Source organism: Lagopus leucura, unplaced genomic scaffold (genome assembly GCF_019238085.1).
Source record: "Lagopus leucura isolate 7727_CA_CO unplaced genomic scaffold, USGS_WTPT01 Super-Scaffold_100024, whole genome shotgun sequence".
Lineage (NCBI taxonomy): Eukaryota > Metazoa > Chordata > Aves > Galliformes > Phasianidae > Lagopus > Lagopus leucura.
In genome coordinates this window covers 2,462,820-2,481,340 of record NW_024962276.1, presented here as the reverse complement: position 1 = coordinate 2,481,340, position 18,521 = coordinate 2,462,820, and the positions used below count along the sequence as shown (strand labels likewise).

The following is an 18,521-nucleotide window of genomic DNA, read 5'->3' as shown; positions in this document are numbered from 1 at the left end:
GATGAACCCGGGATACTGGGAGTTTTGCACGTTGACCTTGCAAAAAAACAACCCAATATAAAACAAGGTAGTGTTGTTGGTGGTTTTTTGTTGCTTTTTTTTAATTATTATTGTTAAAAAAATAAGCACACCCTCCTGTTGATGCCACTGCTTTCACAGAAACATCACCCCAAATATCTCATATTGTGGAATGCCCGCATTCCCTAAAAACTGATCCACCAGAAGGCTGTTTTCTAAGCCATGCCTTCAGTCAGCCCACGAAGATAACTGGCTGGACCATTAGCAGAAGTCTTAGATAAAAACTGAACAACAGCTACTTTGATCAGAGGCGAAATGATTCCTGCAGTCTTGCATTACATGAGTGACACCAAGAGTTGATGCTCCCATGGCTCTATTAAGCCAGCAGTTGATGAGGACCATTAAAGCAATGACCTCTTCCTTGCCAAGCTGCCCAGACAGCAGGCTGCCCACCCTTAACGTCTGCATGTCTGTACAACACTGCCACAGATTCCCACTGAAACAATTTCCTAATGCTCCCAAGTTTCCTGCTGTAGTTTTTTTTCCCCTTCTCTTCTCAAATTAAGGTAAGAGAAAACATGAGAAAATAGGACATGGAGTAAGCATACAGCTTAATTACCTACAAGGCGATGGATAATCAAAGCAAGTCAGGGTTGAAAACAAGACAAATACGTTCTGACTTTTATATAAACATCAAATATCCATAGTTTATCCCTAATTACTAAAAGTACTCACCGCAGGCTGAATGTAACTGCATAATTAGATCTAGTGAGTACAAACACGAACAGAAATCTGTGTCCACACAAAGCTATGCAATAGGAGCTCAGCTCCTCATGTTTTATTGTCATGTGTGAAAAATGTATGAAAAATAAATTCAAGTCCACCAAAGAATTCCACGCACCTAAAAAAAAAAAACAAAAAAAAAAACAAACCAGCACCAAAACAACACAACAACCCTCTGTCATTCCCTTTTGTAAAAGATTAAGTCCCATGTTTTCATACCAGGAGGATGCAAGAAGGAAGTAATTAGCCTTCGTATCAAGCTTGAAAACAAGGCCCTAAATCATATGATACTCTAATGTCAGCAAAAGGAAACGAAAAAGTGGCTGAAAACACAGTACAAATCATGGGAAAAAAAAATTATCAGAGTGCAAAGGAGCCTCCCTGTCTTCAGGCAAGCTCTGGTCAAAATTCTACAAGTATTATCTACACAACAGCTTAGTCAACGCTGGGCTACACCCGAGTGCATCTTGAGGTGCACCCAGAGAGCAGGCAAAGGTTTTATCCTGGTTCTTCTTCTGATACCCACTGTGTTGGGGAAGAACTTCCATGCTCTTCTGAGGTGAAAAGCACTTGGGGTTGTCACCTCTCTACAAGGGAACGGATGAGGGAACTGGAGGCTCACATCTACCCCTGAACCCCGTAACACAAGGAAGCCAGCCAATGTACCCTTAGTCACCTAAAAGCCATCTTCCAGCTGCTGGCTATGGCTGCCATGTCCCCTTTGCACCCTTGGCCCCATGACTGGCTTGCTGGAAAGGTCAGAACAATTTTCCAGAGTGAAGGAGGACAGGAGGATGCCTCCCAGTCTGGGAGGCACAGGAGGGAATAGTTCTGCCTCTGACCTTACCCACATAACCTGCGTTAAAGCCCTATTAGTCAAATACATGTAAGCAATGGGATGGTGCTTACAGGGATGGGACAGACCCATCACTCCACAGGCGAGAGCATGAAGCATCGCTACACTGACAAACACTGCCTAAAAAATGGAGAAAAATATCCACTGCCAAGCTCTGGGGGGTTCAGAACTACATTTAGAAGAAGGGGTGGGAAATTAATTGGAGGCCAATAAAAGCAGAGTTCACTGCAGATAATGATTTCCAGCTCTCTGGATTTATTGACAGCCATAGAACTGCCTGGTTTCTAGCTGAGCCAGAAGCACACAGAGGGAAAGCAGCAGCACTTATCCTGGCACACAAAGCAACTGAGCCAGGTCCACGCTGCGCTGACCTCGCCATCTGGACATGTGGCAAGCCCAGAACAGAGACATTTTCCAGCGTTATCCTCTATAATCACGTAAAACTATTCTGATGAAAGAGGCCAAAAATCCCATGCTCCAAAGGCCCGGCTGATAACTGCCATCAATCAGTCCCGTTCGCGGATGCCAGGCCTCACACGGTGATGCCCACATTATCACTGCACAAACATTAACAGATTATCACACTTCCTGCACGAGGATGATTTTCATTCCCCCAGTCCTACTAAATGAGAGAAAAACAGCAGGTAAGAAGCTGATCTCATATCCCCAGTGAATAACCAAAAGGGCTTCACTGGGGCTGCGATGTGGTCAGGATTAGGTCTGAATGATGCGCAAGAGGCTCTGCAGTGAATCGGTTAGCAAGCTAAGAATAAACATCAGGATCCTACACTGCAATTCTGTACATGCGGCACAAACACCACCAAAGGGCTCTGTCCTGCCACGCTCAGTGTGAGACCACTGCCTCTGCCTGCACTGAGCACTGGGGCACAGAACTGGGCTGTCATGGAGCATGAGTTTGCTTTGCTCAGGGATCTTCCAGCAGCCACACTGCAATGGGCCCATGCTAGAAACTACAGAACAGCAGCAAGCTCCTGCTTTGGTATTAGACCCGGCATTATCAGCCTGTGTCTCTGTGCCAGGAATTCTGCAGGAATTTGCTCTCTGCAGCCTCAAGAGAAAGAAGAACAACAAAAAAGATCAGGCGAAGAGCAGAGCGGGAGAGAGGGAGAGAAAGAAGATGAAAGGCTCTGTAATTACAGTTTGACCTCCTGCAAAACACAGGCTAAAGAACCTGATTTAGTCATTGCTGTATCAAACCCAAACTTTTTCTGCGCCTTCAGCCTGCTTGCTGCATCACCATCTGCAAGCAACAGCTTCCAGCCTGCACACAGGGACAGGCTCTGCCCCGAGGAGCCTGCTCAGCTGCAGCAGCCAAACCCCACTGCTCCGACAGCAAAGGCTTTGGCCAGCTGAGCACAAGTGGCACTTCTTCAAAACAACACAGTTTTGGCAGAACCAAACCCTTCCAAGGCACGAGATGCATTAACATTAAGGATTCAAAAGGAGATCCCTCCAACTACAAAAATATATACAACCCCTCCCACACGCCCTGACATAACAAGACTTTACAGGGCTAGTGGGAGCAAGCACAACAGTTACGATATGTTGAAACAAGCAGTGTCACTCATCCCCTGCCTCAGACGACAGATTGACAGATTGCCAGTGCAGAATTTGCAGGCGATTTCAAAAGGCAGCAAGCTGAAGACAAACTGTCAGCAGAGGGACCAAAAGCTTTTTTTTTTTTTGAAAATGAATAAACACAAATTGCTGAATCCTCGAGTGCCTTGGACTCTTATTAAGAGCACAGTCCAAAAGAACTAACCCTGCTATGTGTCCACAGAGAACACTGTTCTGCTTAGGAAAGGTGCAAACTGCTTTCATGAAGGATGTCATTATTTAAGTGTCAGCAATCCAGACCAAGAAAAAAAGGTTAATGCTGACAGAAAGCCATCAGAGGATATTGTGCAGTCTTAGAAACCCAGCCACAAACCCACTAATCAGAAAGATCAGGTATTTCCACTGCCATGTCCCCAGTTCTGGGCCCAGCCATTAGTTTGCAGAAGGGTATGAGGAGAGATGGCATGAAAATGGCAGTGCTTTTCTATATTTCAGCAAGAAACATGCTCCCAGTGTTGTCTGCAGAGGACACAAGTTGCTCTGCACACACAAACCTTTCAGGAGGAGATGCCACTTAGCTAAACAGGTCCACGGGTAAAAAGAATACTACCAAAAGTTTAATAGAGCCTGTTCCTTCAAACCTGTACTGAAGTTTGCTACTAGTTTAATAGCAATATTGCATGCCGTGAAGGAAGGCCAAGATGAAGCATCCTGGCAATCCTAAGAATTGAACCACAATTCACTGATTTCTGTAAAATGAGCCTCATTTTAACTTGGGGTTAGAATGAACAAAGCTGCAACTGCTGCAGTTTTTGTTTTTGTCATCTAGAATTGTGCAACAGGCAGCATCTACTAGGCAAAGGACCATAAAGAACTGAATATAAGTGCTGGAAAAAAACCAACACTTCAGTCTATCAACAGGAAGGGACAAAGTCTGTCCCCTTTGATTACATCAATGTCAATGAAGCCACTGCTTTCATTCAAATAATTTCCCCTGTTACACAGGTTTAGCTCACTCCTTGCCTACCAAAACCACTCTGCGTTGAGCCATCCTTGGGTGCACTGCCCTGACTGCAGTGGGTCTGTACCACCATGCCAGCTGTAACACAAGCATGCAGGGCTCCTGGAAAACAGCACCAAACGAAGCACTGAAATCATAAAGGTGACGGAGATCTGGTGAAGAAAAAATAACTGCATGCTTTAACTGGAATTATTTAAGCACCTCAGCAAAGTAGGTAGTTTGGCAATACTGAGTATTGTATCCAACAGAACAATCCCTTCACCTAAGCCTGCAGGATAGATGTGCAGAAGACCTGCTCCCCATAATTATTTATAAAAAAAAATTAAACATATATTGACCAAAAACCAAAGTTACATGCAAAACGTCCTGGATTCTTGCTGAAGTCTAATGCTTTGTCTTCCTTGTATTCTTCTCCCAGCACAGCATCCAGCCACTGCTTAGCAGTTTGAGTATCTGAAGTATTGTGGGCTATTCTCAGCACAAAGCTGCTCCTGAACAGTGATGAGAGCTGCAACAAAACATCTATGGGGAAGATACTGAAGGTGCAGGTGCTTCTATCAGCATCTTTAAGCCCAGCACAGAGTGCAGTGGCAGCAGAGCTGCTAAGCAATAGGATGGGAACACCGTAAGCTTCAGTTATGCAGAACAACAGGTTGGGAATGCTTTGGCAAGATAAAACTAAGCAGTAGAAATGATACAAATGAGCCTGGAATGGGCTAGTGGGGAAGAACTGTCACCAATCCTGTTGCATGCTAAGCTTCCTGAGCTGGGAAACGCACCATGCAATGCCAGGAAGACAGCATGCTGCTTTCAGCCTGCCCACCCAGATCTAGCCTGGGTGTGTTTCTGCCATTCTGGTACAGGAACTTCTCCATTTACATAATTCACCCAGAGATAATCAAGAGCTGGCTTTAATATAGCATGAATTAATCCAAGAACTGCAATGCATGCTTAATCGAGCAAAACGGTTTGTTTTCCTAGAAACCTCAACCATTTTGATGTTGAATTTGTGACAACAGAAGTCTACAAGAACGGAACCTCTTACACCATTTTTTCAGCTTGGGCTCCAGCTCACTGCAATCAATGCAAAGAAACTTGCTATCTTTGCCAGGTGCAGAATTAGGTTAACAGGGCAGATCCACAGCAAAGTAATTGGCTCAGATATTGACATTTATTCTCTTGTATCTGTAGGCATGAGGAAGGGGGGGGAAAAAACAGCTCCTGCGTGAGAAAACTCTGGTCAAGCATAACCTGAAAATCAGCTGTTTTTCAGTGCAAGGAGCAAAGTCACTGCCATTTGTTAGCCCTACAGCAACCGAAGGCAACAAAACAGGACATGTTTGCAGTAGGAACAACCTGAACAACTGCCATTTGTTTTCAAATGAAGACTGCAAACTGCTGGTTGAGTGGGAAACTTTCACATGGACGAGACAGACACACCTGCAAGCTTCACGTATTTCCTTACCATGAAACCAGATCTTGGTAATGAGAGAGATTTACTCAGCACTTTTCCCACCTCTTGATGCCAGAAATCACAAATTCATTTGAAGCATGCAAACTCTCTATAGAGACAATCATTTCACAACAACCTGATCTTTTCTGTCTATTAGCAGGGGCTGGACTCACATCCTTCAATACTACGTACAAAGACGAACTAAATCTCCAGTAATTGACAAGAATAGATGTGGCCAACTGCTTTCTCATATGGTTCGGAGATATCACAGGCAGGCAGCATCTTCTCAAAACACAACGAGAGATGACACTTCATCAGACAACAGAGATGTGCCAGGCAATAAATCTTGCAGCAGAAGGCTCCTTCCTATTTTAATTCTGGTCGTCACCAGCGGAGAGATACAATTGTCTTTCTCAAGCTACAGCAGACAGAAGAGAGGGGAAGCCAAAGCAAACACCCCAAGCAACTGAAAACCAACCCAACACACTGAAATACTCAGGATTTCATTTAAATCCCAGCGTACTCATCCTGGCCTAATAAAAATAGCCCACCCCACCGTTCGCACAATCCCTGAGATCAGTGGATATTATCCCTACAGCTGCCTGTGCTACTCAGAACAGCAAGGAGGCTTGTTTCATTCGGGCACATCCATCTGTTTCCCCCTCCCTTTTCTCAGATGCATCATTTCAGTCCCAAGGATGGACCTAGACTGAGACGTCCCCCACGGTGACACTGCTGACCAAGGGTGGGTGTCCCCACAGATCTGACATTTTGCTCCATGGGAAGATCCATCTACCTAAAGGTTAGCAAATAGAGCTCTTTTGCAGCACACCACAGGTTTTCATTTGCTCTCTGGCCACTGTGGCTGTCAGTGAACAAAGAAAAGGCTCTCGTGTATGCAGCAGCACGGACTGGCACGGACTACAAAAACCCACCAAAAAGCAGGGCTGACATTCAGTCATTCAACCCATCCCAGGCTATGCTGAGCTGGTTACAGCACCAGATTTACCCAAGCTGTAGTCTGAAGCTATAGATACATTACTGCTGGGTGGATTAGTCTTCAGGCAGGAAGTTTTGCTTTCCATCCCCAACCACATATCCAGGCAACACCAAAGCACCACCCCAAACTCCACTGCCCTGACTCCCCTCTCTGCCCTTCAGCCGCACAGTGCAGCCAGGCTGTAAGAAAACAAGCAGTGGCAGCAATAAGAGGCAGAGCCAGAAGAATTTAAAGCGTTACCTCTTAAAGACGTGGATATATTATCCAGTAAAATGCATTTGAGTATCAGTGGCCACTGTTCCTTTAGAACAAATGCTCAGAAATAGCTCCTTCCTTGCTGGCCTCTGACAAACAGCCCTGACAAGGAGCCAACGCTCTCAGGGAGGATATACGACTACTGGGAGCAGGACTCACACCAGCCTCCTTCTCCCTGCGTGCCTGGGGGTAAATCACTTCACCTTCCTGTGCCTAAATTCCATGTTTTGTAGCAGGGATAATCACTCTTTGCTGTTACAGAGCTGCTTACCAGTGACGGACAGAAGTTCAGGCACTGCAGATAGAAAATTGCCCCTCCACCCCAAACGCTTTACAGAAGAGCAACGTTTGTAAAAAAGCAGATTTCAGATTCGGTTCCCCAGTAGTTACTACAAAGAAGAGCAATTTAACACAGGCTCTACAGATGGGGGAAAAAAAAAAGCCAACAACACAACCTCATGACATCCCTTCAAGCTCAGGCTTTTAACCTGACACTTAAAAATATATATATATGTAACTCTAAATGTGCAATCACATCAGAGACAGAAAAAAGAACAAAAAAGGTGGGCGATATTGTTCTTTCTGGGCAAAAAAAAAAAAGATAGATATAAAAAATGACAGTGTACTCAATTTGCCAGTTTTGTAGGTGATGTGACAGGTCCTCAGTTCACGGCGGGGCAGACGGAGAACAGAATGATTAGCAGGGTATGATGACAGTGATCGCTGGCTGGTTCCTGGAGAGCTGATAAGTTATTAAGCCAAACAATGCATCGCTATTATGAGCAAGTCAGTGCACTAACTGTAATTTCCTTGAAAGCTGAGCGGTGCATGATTATACTTGTCCACTCAGACTCCCTGCTGGCAGCTCCGCATTCTGCTATTGTTCTGAGCTCCACAGCCTTCCCAGCGCCCAGGATACAGCCGCCTGAAATGTATTTCACATTCAGCCTCCGCTGTAGCAGCTGTCAGCTGAAGGGGATCGGGAAGAGAGACATTCTCCATCCTGAAGCACAGCTATTAGAGCCCCCGAAGGATGTGGTTTTGTTTGTCAGCACAAGCTCTCATTTCTAGTTGAGAGAATTCCCATTTAAAGGGTGCTCTGACTGCGGAATAACATATATACACATGCATATGTATGTACGCTTGCATACATGTGGCTTTTTAATACACACATACACAAACACACTCATACAAGTATATTCCTGTTTCCTTTATGACGTTCAGGAAGACTGCTGTTATTACTGGCAGCTCAGATGGACATCTTTCAACTCAACTCAACGTATAGGCAAAGACAACAGAGTATGCTTTCACTAATGCACCCAGAAAAACCAGGGCCTGAAAAGGCAAGCGAAAATGAAGGCAGGAGCAGCAAGACAACAGCGGTTTCAAGTGGCTGATACAGACTGGAGGCATGGCTTTCACCTCTCCCACCAAAAAGCACGGACTCCCATTTTGATTAACCCAACTAATTCTCATCAGTGCATCTTTGCTCTCTTCTGCATGAAGCACCACGAACCCCCAGAAAGCTGTCAGTGTGTTTGTCCACGATGTGATTATTAAGAAATCACTAAGCATTCTTTCTCACCCACACTAACAGGCATTGCAGAGTTTATGCCCCTTTGCCCCCAGTGAGCCTTGGGGTACAAGTGCTTTGATCTCCAAAAACACTACATCAGGTAACTCACATCAGATTTGATCTGAAGCGAACATTAAATGGGAAGCAAACTTGACACGGCGTACACTGGACAAGTGACTAAAAGGTTCCAACCCAATTTAAGCTCTGCTTCATGGAAGACTCATTTAAGGAACAGCACAAAATTCTTTCATTGTCCTTTTCTCTGTGCTGATCCTGGAAGGAATACATAATCCGCCGTATGTTTAAACAAGCCAAGGGAAAAGTACCACTCTATTTTGAATCCAGGAACTGTTCTATTCCTGTCACTGAGCTCTTTCAAAGACAAGGAAAAAAAGTGTTACTGTTGGAATTAAAAACATAAAAGGAGCAAATGTAATATTCAAAGCATACTAGTAATACGTGTAAGCTGTGTCTATCCTATTAGTTTGGAAAAGCCATTACTACATTACTCACACCTTCACATGTTAATTTTATCCCTACAAGATGATCTAACCATCTGATCGGTAATAAAGGTTAGAAAGTCCAACAAGGATTTCTTCAAAATTAACTAACCCACGGCTGCACTACAGCAAACATCTGTGGGCCCGTGCCATAAACACAACCCAACCAAGCTGCCTTCAAAAGGTGCCTTTTTTCCCTTTTTTAAATCCCCTGAACTTGGATCACACGCTCCACAACAATGGAGGTGGGAGCTGCTGTCTCAGGGCTGGGAATTTCATCAGCTGCTTGGCTGTGATCCTCCAACAACACCCAGACTACAGGACAGTGAAAGGTAAAGGCTGCCCAGAAGTGGGTGCCCATCTCTGCAGACAGCCAACGTCAGGCTGGAGGGGCTCTGAGCACTGATGGAGCTGTAGGTGTCTGTGCATTGTAGGGAGCTGGACCTTTGGGGGTCCCTTCCAACTCAAGCAATTCTATGGTTCTGTTCTGTGATTCTAAACACAGAGCTTGTACCTGCTCTGAGTGTCCGTCTGCAAAGCCATAAGGAAGCACACAGTTCTGTCCCAGCCCGTGGGAGCCCCAAAGGAGATGAGCAGCAGTAACACGGCATGGAAGGCTCTCAGACATGGATTAACAGCCACAGATGTACGTAACATGATATACTACGAACACAGAAGAAAATGAACATAAAGCATATGCTGATGTACAAGTGTATCACAGAAGGACACCAATCTGACACGAAACATTTTACACATACCTGCTATTTGTCATTGCTGACTTTTTCCCCTCCCCACCCCCTCCCAGTAAGTAGGTCATTATCACTTCCATAATGAGACACCCACTGAAAATACACTGCTTCAGGAGCCCATTAGGAGCTAATAGATAACCGTATTGTTTTGAGACTATTTCATATTTAAATCACTGCCGGAGATTACAATCCAGCCGCCATCTGAATGAACAAAGCCATTCAAACGGGTCCAGGATGCACAAAGTCTTCTTATATTTGTCATTCCAGGCTGATTTCACACTCCTGTGCAAAGGAGAAGGATTTCTGGCCTATGACAGCACAAGAGGGACAGCATCCACCTCACAGTGCCGTATGCTGAGTCAAACCAGGGGACGGCTGGACTCCAGGCCAATCTAATACTTTCCCTTACTTATATCAAGGACATAAATTAAACTTCCACGAAGGGGGCTGGGGTTGGAGAGGCTCCATTGGCCTCATCCATCCATCTAACACTCCTAAAACTGTAATTCCACGTCTGTGCTGATACATGAGCACGCGCCCTTTCCAAAGGCCAGCTCTGCTGTTATCCAGCTATGGAATTTTTTGGCTTCTACTTTGTTTAAATCAGAGCAGGCTCGAGGTTGCTCAAACTTCTGCTTTTTTTTTCCCCCCCCTTCTCCTTCTTCTCTCTTCCCTTTAAGCAGCATGTAGCCAATATACAGCCTGGAGTAAAAAGCTCACAAGGAAACAAAAAGAACCAATAAACCAACACAGCAGTTATTCCTTCATACTGAGGGATCTCTCCAAAGCCAAGAGGTCACATAACCTCACTTCAAAAAACACTTGGTCCTGTTTAAACAAGGCATTAAATCACAAATTATACGGGATACAAAACATAGTGCCAACAGAGCACAGAGTTATGATGTCCAGAAGAACAACACACCACAAAAAATAGCAAAGCCACGTGCATGGCTTCAGGTACAAGACTGAACCAGGCAAAATCCAGAGCCACACCATCTCAGTCTATCATAATCTGTCCCCCATTTATCTCCACAGTGGTGTGAGGTTAATTCTAACCTGCCCACTTCAGAGCAAAGTAGTTAAGACTTGAGAACAAAAGTACGATTTCATTTCAACATCAACACGTCCGATGTGAAGACACCTGAAGTCATTTTTGGGGCGATGACATCTGAGGTGTAAGAATTATCAAAGGAAGTGTATTGATTGCTGGAACTGCACAGCACACGTAACGAGGCAATTGAGGAGGAATGGGTGACATGGCAACTGGAACCAGTCCATTTACGCAATAAGCCAGATTTTGACAGCGAGAGCATCTTCTGCAAAGAGAATGTTTTCTCGTTGCTAATTACTCAGCTCAGTTCAGAACCATCACTGGTTCATTCCGGGTTGAGAAACAAATTAGGAACTGAAAATGCAAGCAAGTCGGCGTTTGTTTGTTTGCTTTTCCCCCTCTCCCACCCTGCAGACCTGTGGGGGGCTGAGACTGAGTGCCCCATGTCTTGACATGCATAGTCTCCAGTCACTGTCAGTTCAGTTTGTTCAGTACAGATCACATTAAATTGCTTAGCTATAAACACTAAATAGGTTCAGGTATTTTTCTAAGCGCTCAGCACATTTGCCTTTGTTTATTACTTAAAAAACAGCAAATGAAAATGCTTGTTTGTTACCCCATTAAACTCAAGCTTCAATTTCCACCCAAAAGCTGCTTGAAAAAGATCACAACTGAAAGATTAATCATGTAATAAATAAGTCATCCATCATTTTCAAAAAATAAAGACTGAGTAAATCTATGTAAATGCATACAGCTGCTTAGATGCATACAGAGTATCTCTCATTATTAAGAACAATATTTTTTCCTTTTTTTGAGACTCTACTTATGCGCAAGTGAGCACCTCAGAGGTTATCAAGAGAAGAAAGTCAATCTTTATTTAGGAAAAGGAATAAAAACTACGAATGTTAAGGAAGATCAACACGGGCCGTTTCCATCAAGGTCCTGAGGTCAACTTCAACCAACTCCCTCTGTATGACAGGGTATGTTCTGAGACATAAAACAGTGCTGATCACACAACTTTTAACCACAGAAGTAGGGTAAGTATTCAGGCATCACCAAAACCAGAGAGTACCATCACCCAGATTCAATGACATGCAGTGCTTCCATAAAGCCTGGACAGAAAAGGATGGGAAGAAAGTCACACCTCCATTTTAACTGTTGAATCCGTATTGAACTGTAAATTCTCCCCTCCAAGCTCTAGAAGCTCCCCCAACAACTTTTATTTTTAAATTCACATATTTTAATACTTCATACAACATCCTAAGGTTGCATTTTGCTCTATCCTTATGTTGTGCAGCCTGCGACTCCTCACGATATCCCCAACGTCCTCTCTGATGGAGATGCTAACACATTGTAAATGAAGAAAACAACTTTTCTTTTACAGATATATCTTCATCAATCACACTTCTTAATATATCTTAAACATCCACACTTCTGAAGGGGCCAGGTTCCCACTTAATCAACACTTTGTACTGGAAGTATTTGGGTCAAGGACTTCCTACCAACACTAACAGCCCACACATCCCCACCAGACAAGAATAGCACATGCATCTTAAAAAACATCAATTCCATCACGTTAATGAAACTGAACTGGACCAGAAAGGTCTGAAAAACAAGCACTTGGCCTCCAAGCAATACAGCCATGCCCATACAAGTGTACCTCAGAAGTCCCTCAAAGACTAACAAATGGTTTGCTGTCACCAAACAGACTCGCCACTCATCTTTTCCTTGTGCCAACGCTGTGCTCAGCAGCACTACTGCAGCGAGCCCTCCAAAGCAGCAGGTCAGAAATATTTTATTTTGATCTCCAGTTAAACATATTTAACCAAAGCAAGGAAGTCGATCCTGGTTGGTGAGGAAGTTTAGGCATATTTAAATAGGATGTGAAACAAAAACAAACAAACAACAAAAACTTATCAACCCATACGAAATGTTTATTATACATCAGACCACAAAAATGAGATCAGATTCTTTATTTCCACGGGCAGCCCAGCAGAACACTGCACAGTAAGTCCAATAGCAACAGGGGATCATACAGTCACAAAAAAGGCTTCATCAATCTTCATTTCTTTCGTGCCATAATTTTTTGTCTGTTGCTCTTTCTCCCAACAACTGCAGCTTCTATTCAGCTCCATAAACCCAAGCTGAGCTCAGGGGGAGCAATCTTTTTCACTCTGAAAGCATGGAATCATTAAGGTTGGAAAGATGGCTAAGACCATCCAATCCGAGCACTGACGGTAACTGCAACTTACAGGCTTTGCTCTGTTGATGCTGCAATGAATGGAGTTATTTCCTCAGACTCCTGTTGTATAATCCTTCCTCCACCAGCCCTCAGCTATCAGCAGATCAGAGCTGGAGTTTACTCTGGAGTTTGCAGTAAACAAAAGAACAAATCCGCACTGTTTTCCCCTGAAAAAAGGAATTGTAGCCCTTGTCCACACGCATTAAAACACGCAGGACGATTAAGGAGTTGTGTATGAGATAAATGAGGTAGTGTGCTCAACAGATTAAAAAAAAAGTCGAATTAAGTGGAAAGATTTACGTATTTATAGAGCACAAGCAAGGCATTGTCAAATAGTTTCAGCCATCAAACGGGGCCTAATTTAAGTTATAACTCAGTGGTAGGAACTGCCTGTGGATTCCAACCATTGTGTTAATGAACAACTCGACTGCTCCTTCCGGATGACAAATGCACAGCTGCCACACTTGCCCTACCAGACCTGGAGCACCTAGATTGCAGAGGGAGCCATCCAGGAATTAACGAAAGCTACATTTTCCTTTTAAATACTCATTTCCATCCCAATAAATACTCAGCTGAAGGGAGTTTTGATGAGTTATGTAGCAAAAGATAGATATTTTGTCCCTCTTTTTTTTTTTAATAAATATTTCTCAGCTCAACATTGGTGGGCACGAGGCTTGTATCCAGCACTGTACCCTCAGATGATGCAGTGTCCATGCAATATCTCTACTAAAGGATGGAAACAGCTTAACGTGGGAAATGAGGAACAACCACCACCCCACTACAACTGCAGCCAGGTGTGGTTTGATCCAGAGTTGCTGCCCTGCCTTTGGAACTCCATTTGGTTCCTTGGGATGGATGGCAGGGAAGGAAGAAAACAAAGCAGGGCCCCACCAGGCAGCCTCCACACCAGGGGAGGGAAAGAAAGGGAAATAATAACAGCATTTGAAGATGAACAATAAGAGACCACCAGGAAGGAAACCTGCTCTTTACAAGGCTCAGCGCATTAAAATAGTGCAGAATGTCCTCACAGTCCAGTGAGGACACCCAGCAGCCCGGAGCACAAACTGAGGACACGCACAATTCAAGAGCTTATGCCCTTCATGAAGCTCCAACACAAACTCTCTATTCTGTCCTTCTCATCCATTGGATTCTTACGATGCTGACTGCCCACCAGCAAGCCCTGCACCCCACACACATACATGGGAATGCTGTAGGAAGGCAGGCAGGTAGCTTAAGGCTTCCCAGGGCATCTGGATAACAGCGTGTGGATACTTCCATAGCAGATGGCCAACAGGTGGGGCTGAGAAAGGCTCAAAACCTCAGCAACCACATCAAACAAAACCCAACTCAAGTCCTTTGGGAGTCTTTGCCACAACACAAGCAATCTGCTTTGGGTGAGAAAACACCTCCAAAACCTTTATTCAGTGGCCTTTCTCTGACACGCTGAGTGGCACAAGCCAAGAGGAGGAGGTTTTAATAACAGGAGCAACCCATCCTTGCCAGATCACCCCACACTGCAGACTGATCTGCACTTTATACGAGGGGCACAAATTCCCCCACAAAAAAAGGGAAAGGGCTGGTGATCTCCTGAATTGACCTCAGACTCTGCACAGATTTTCAATATCTGTTTGTCCTTTCATGCTTTGAAACCCGAAGTGGACCTTTATTACAGCACCTCCAATTTCAGGGCACCTGGGCAGCAAGCAAGTAATCAGGGAGTGACAAACACTCATATTAATAGCAACAGCACATTGTTTCTAAATAGCAGTATCAGTTACTTACACACTAGCGAGCAAAAGGGACAGATCACCAAAAATACCATCACAAACTTAGCAAGAATAACAAACCTGGTTCCATTGCTTGTTCAAAGACGGAAGAAAATCCAGTCTGTTCTGCATGTTTGTCATTCCCTACTTCTCACTGTGCTCAACTTCATCCTAGCTGCAACTTATCATCGTTAGAACTTAAGGAATACCTTTTTCCCTCAAGTACTGTAATTCCTTGGTTGCCACCGAAGCATTATGTTAGTGGACACAAGAGAGGGCAGGCTGTTTGGTAACTCATTGGCTCCTGATGCTCAACAGTCCATCACAGCATTACCCAGATATCAGCAACCAGGGGCTAATTATATTATACAGACACAGCGCTTGGAAGAACCCCGACCCCACTTTTTTCTCTGGGACTCGAACTCTCCATGTATAATTTATGAACCCAAAAGAGAAGGTCGGGCTCACTTTACTCCTCCTTACCACACACACTGGTGGCTCAGAGCTATCCAAGTCCTCCCTCTCCATTCATAATTAACGTAGTAAAAAGAGAATCATAGCATCATCATAGAATGGCCTGGGTTGAAAAGGACCACAGCGTAGCAGGGTTCCAACCCCCTGCTATGTGCAGGGTCGCCAACCAGCAGCCCAGGCTGCCCAGAGCCACATCCAGCCTGGCCTTGAATGCCTCCAGGGATGGGGCAAAGATGTCCTTACAAGCATTCTGACACCCACCAGCACAACGCGCACCTTCAGAACAGGCTGGAGATCCTTGGCACTGAGGAACTCGCAAGCCAAACACAGGCATATCGAGATCAGTAAAGCTCTATGAGGATCAAGAGGAGAGCAAGAGCAAAGAAGATGAGATAGATGCAAATTTCAGCATGCAACTACAAATGACATGGAGCAGATCCTCCACTAGGGTGCCCGGCAGAGCTACAATCAATAGATCTGTGCTCATTTACACAAGCAGAGCACTAGCAGCACAACTAAGCTGGAGTTTCACTATCAGTTACCACTGGGCTACCTGGCTTCAGGCAGCTTTACATAAAATGCAAAGTTATGATCCACTGTTTTTCCTGCAGCTCTGCTCAGCCTGCTGCTTTATTCACTGCTGCTCTCACCTCTTCACCTCGTTAACTGCTTTCTTGCTTCTGGCCATCGGAACTGTTTCAAAATTGCTGTTCTTTGTGCAAAAAAAAAAAAATTAAAAAAAAAAAAATTGAATAAAATACTGCTGTTGTAACAGAAGCTAAATTAAAAGGCTCGTGACACGAACAGGGGCAGACAAAGTGGCGAAAGGCCAACTGAAGAGAGGGGTGTTTGTTACTGCTCCTTCCCGAGAGGATCAAGAAAAACATTCAAGACTTTAAAATCTGTTCCAGCCCATCTCCTTAGTGTATAAGAATGTGAAAGAGATTCCAATACTCCTCCCAGATAACCCCTCAGAAGTAAGAGCCTCTGTAAAACCAGAACGTTTCCTAACACAAGGATACCAGCGATGTCACTGCCACCTCCCTGGATCGCGTCCATCCCACAGATCATTATCTCCCATGGGCACAGATAAACACTCTGTTTAAGATCTCAATGGGAAAAGCATCGGTGGGTAAAAGTAACTTTGGAACCTCACCAGAAAACAGCAGCAGGGATATGGGTGGCACCATTCTCTTGTCCTTCCCACACTCCCAGGTCCTTTTCAGGCAGGGTGCTCAGGAGGGGGCATTTGCCTTGCTGTAAGCTGCCATCCCCTTCTTAAGGGCACCTCTTAAAGAAGGAGGGGGGATCGGGTGCACTGAAGACCTCCACCCTTCTCACACCACCAGGCTATGGGGTGGGCATCCCATCTGCATGTGGCACAATCCGCTGTCCCAAGAGCAGCACCAGCTTTCCCTCCCCTCCCCTAAACCTCCAAAAGAAAAAACAACCAAGCAGAAGGGAAATAAACACAAGCTTCCCAAGCCAAGTAAAACCTTTCCACAAACAGTTTGCTTTTCCTGACCAGTGAGATTCCATGCAACTGCTGGTGGTGCTCTGTGAGCACAGAAAGGGTCGGAGCCCACAGCAGCAACCAGGCACAGCTCTGATCTGAGTGCTGCGTGCAGGAGGCAATGGCACACCTGGATCAACACTGCCTGCTGCCCTGACCCCTCTCCAACACCTGAGATGAATTTAACACCAACCAAAAAAGGATAAGTGGCCGTGAACTTGAAATACACAACTAAGTCAATACCCCACCAATACCCAGCCCATGCAATAGAAGAGACAGGTTTAAAGGTCTCCTAGCTGATGCGAACGCTGATACTTTGTGTGTTAGCACCCCCCACCCATTCCCTAATCAGCAACCACTTTTAATAAGTAATGAAAAGAAAACCACATGAAAAAGAGCAGTATCAGCCTGAAGAGCTCTGGGTACCCCGTGGAGCACTCGGGGATGGCAGTAAACAAGGAGCTGATATGCACACACTGCACAGCGCTGAACCGAATGGGATGAGCCCCAAATCAGAGTGAGATTTCAATGCATGAAGTTTAGCTGGAAGATAAGGGACCGTAATCAAATTACACCACAAATAGATCCATTCATCCGTGAGCGTTATTGCAGGGAGAGGATTGAATTACAGCTCGGGCTAAAACAATTTCAGGAATAAAAAGGAAATTTATTAGCTATTTATTATTGTCCCGCTGCCAAAGAAAATTTCCCACCTTCGTCATAAGAATGCAATCTGAGGAGAAAGCTGAAATACTAATTACCAGGCAGGAAAAACAAGAAGAGTTCGGGTTGTATTATTTACATTGCCATTCCTCTTTCTGAATAGAGCCACAAAGTCAACCAGCCGAGGGAAGCCACGAGAAGAAGCATTTGCAATTCCAGTTGTTTTGCTGGGGAAGGCCCAGGCGCTGAAATGCATGCAAGGAACCGGGCAGAGCGATGGGGTTTTCCTTCCTCTAAAAAAGGAAAATTCCTCCCGGTGCCTTCCACTACATTTTCTTTTTTTTTTTTCCTCTCTCCACAAAGCTATCCCAACAGCACGGGTTTTGTAGAAGACCAAGTGCAAGGTGAGCATTCAACCCCCCTCTCCCGTCCCACCACCCCCATCCCACCATTTGGCAGCGCTGAAGAAGAGCCTCCTAAGGCAAACACGGCTTTTGGAATAAGTGCTGCAAGCAACAACAACCGGGTCGGGGGATGGGGAGGGGGGGGAAGGAAAGGAAAAAATAAAATAAAAAAAAGGATAAAAAGCAGCACCATTCCTCCCGCTGCTGCCGCTGTTGTCCTTTGTTGTTCGGCCCCCCCACCTGTTCCCAGCCCGGGCCGAGCGATGGGACCCCATGGGGCCGCCCCGACGTGACTGCGGGACCCCAAATCCAGCGCTAAGCCCCGTGTTGGGACGGGGACAGAGCGCTGCGGGGGGCACCCAGCGAGCCGCTAACCCCCCCCCAAACCCTGCCCTGGGGAAGGAAGGAGCCCCCTGGTCTCAGCCCCCTGCCTCCTCGCACGGACGGCTGCCTCACCCTCTCCCCCCCATTCCCTTTAAATGCAAGGTACCCCCAGCACAGCCCCCCGCCCCATGGCAGTGAGGGTGACCCTTGCAGGAAGCTGAGTGCCCCCCACCCTTACAGCACCAGGTTCCCCTCGCCCCCAGCAGGACGAGGCTGCCCCCACCCCGGCACGCTG

At 45.4% G+C, this 18,521-nt stretch overlaps 1 protein-coding gene across 1 annotated transcript in view; it reads right to left on the bottom strand.

Moving 5' to 3' along the window:
• The window catches only part of CASTOR2 (cytosolic arginine sensor for mTORC1 subunit 2), an 89,463-nt gene that overhangs the window by 70,446 nt on the left and 496 nt on the right, over positions 1 to 18,521 (bottom strand). The window lies entirely within an intron of this gene.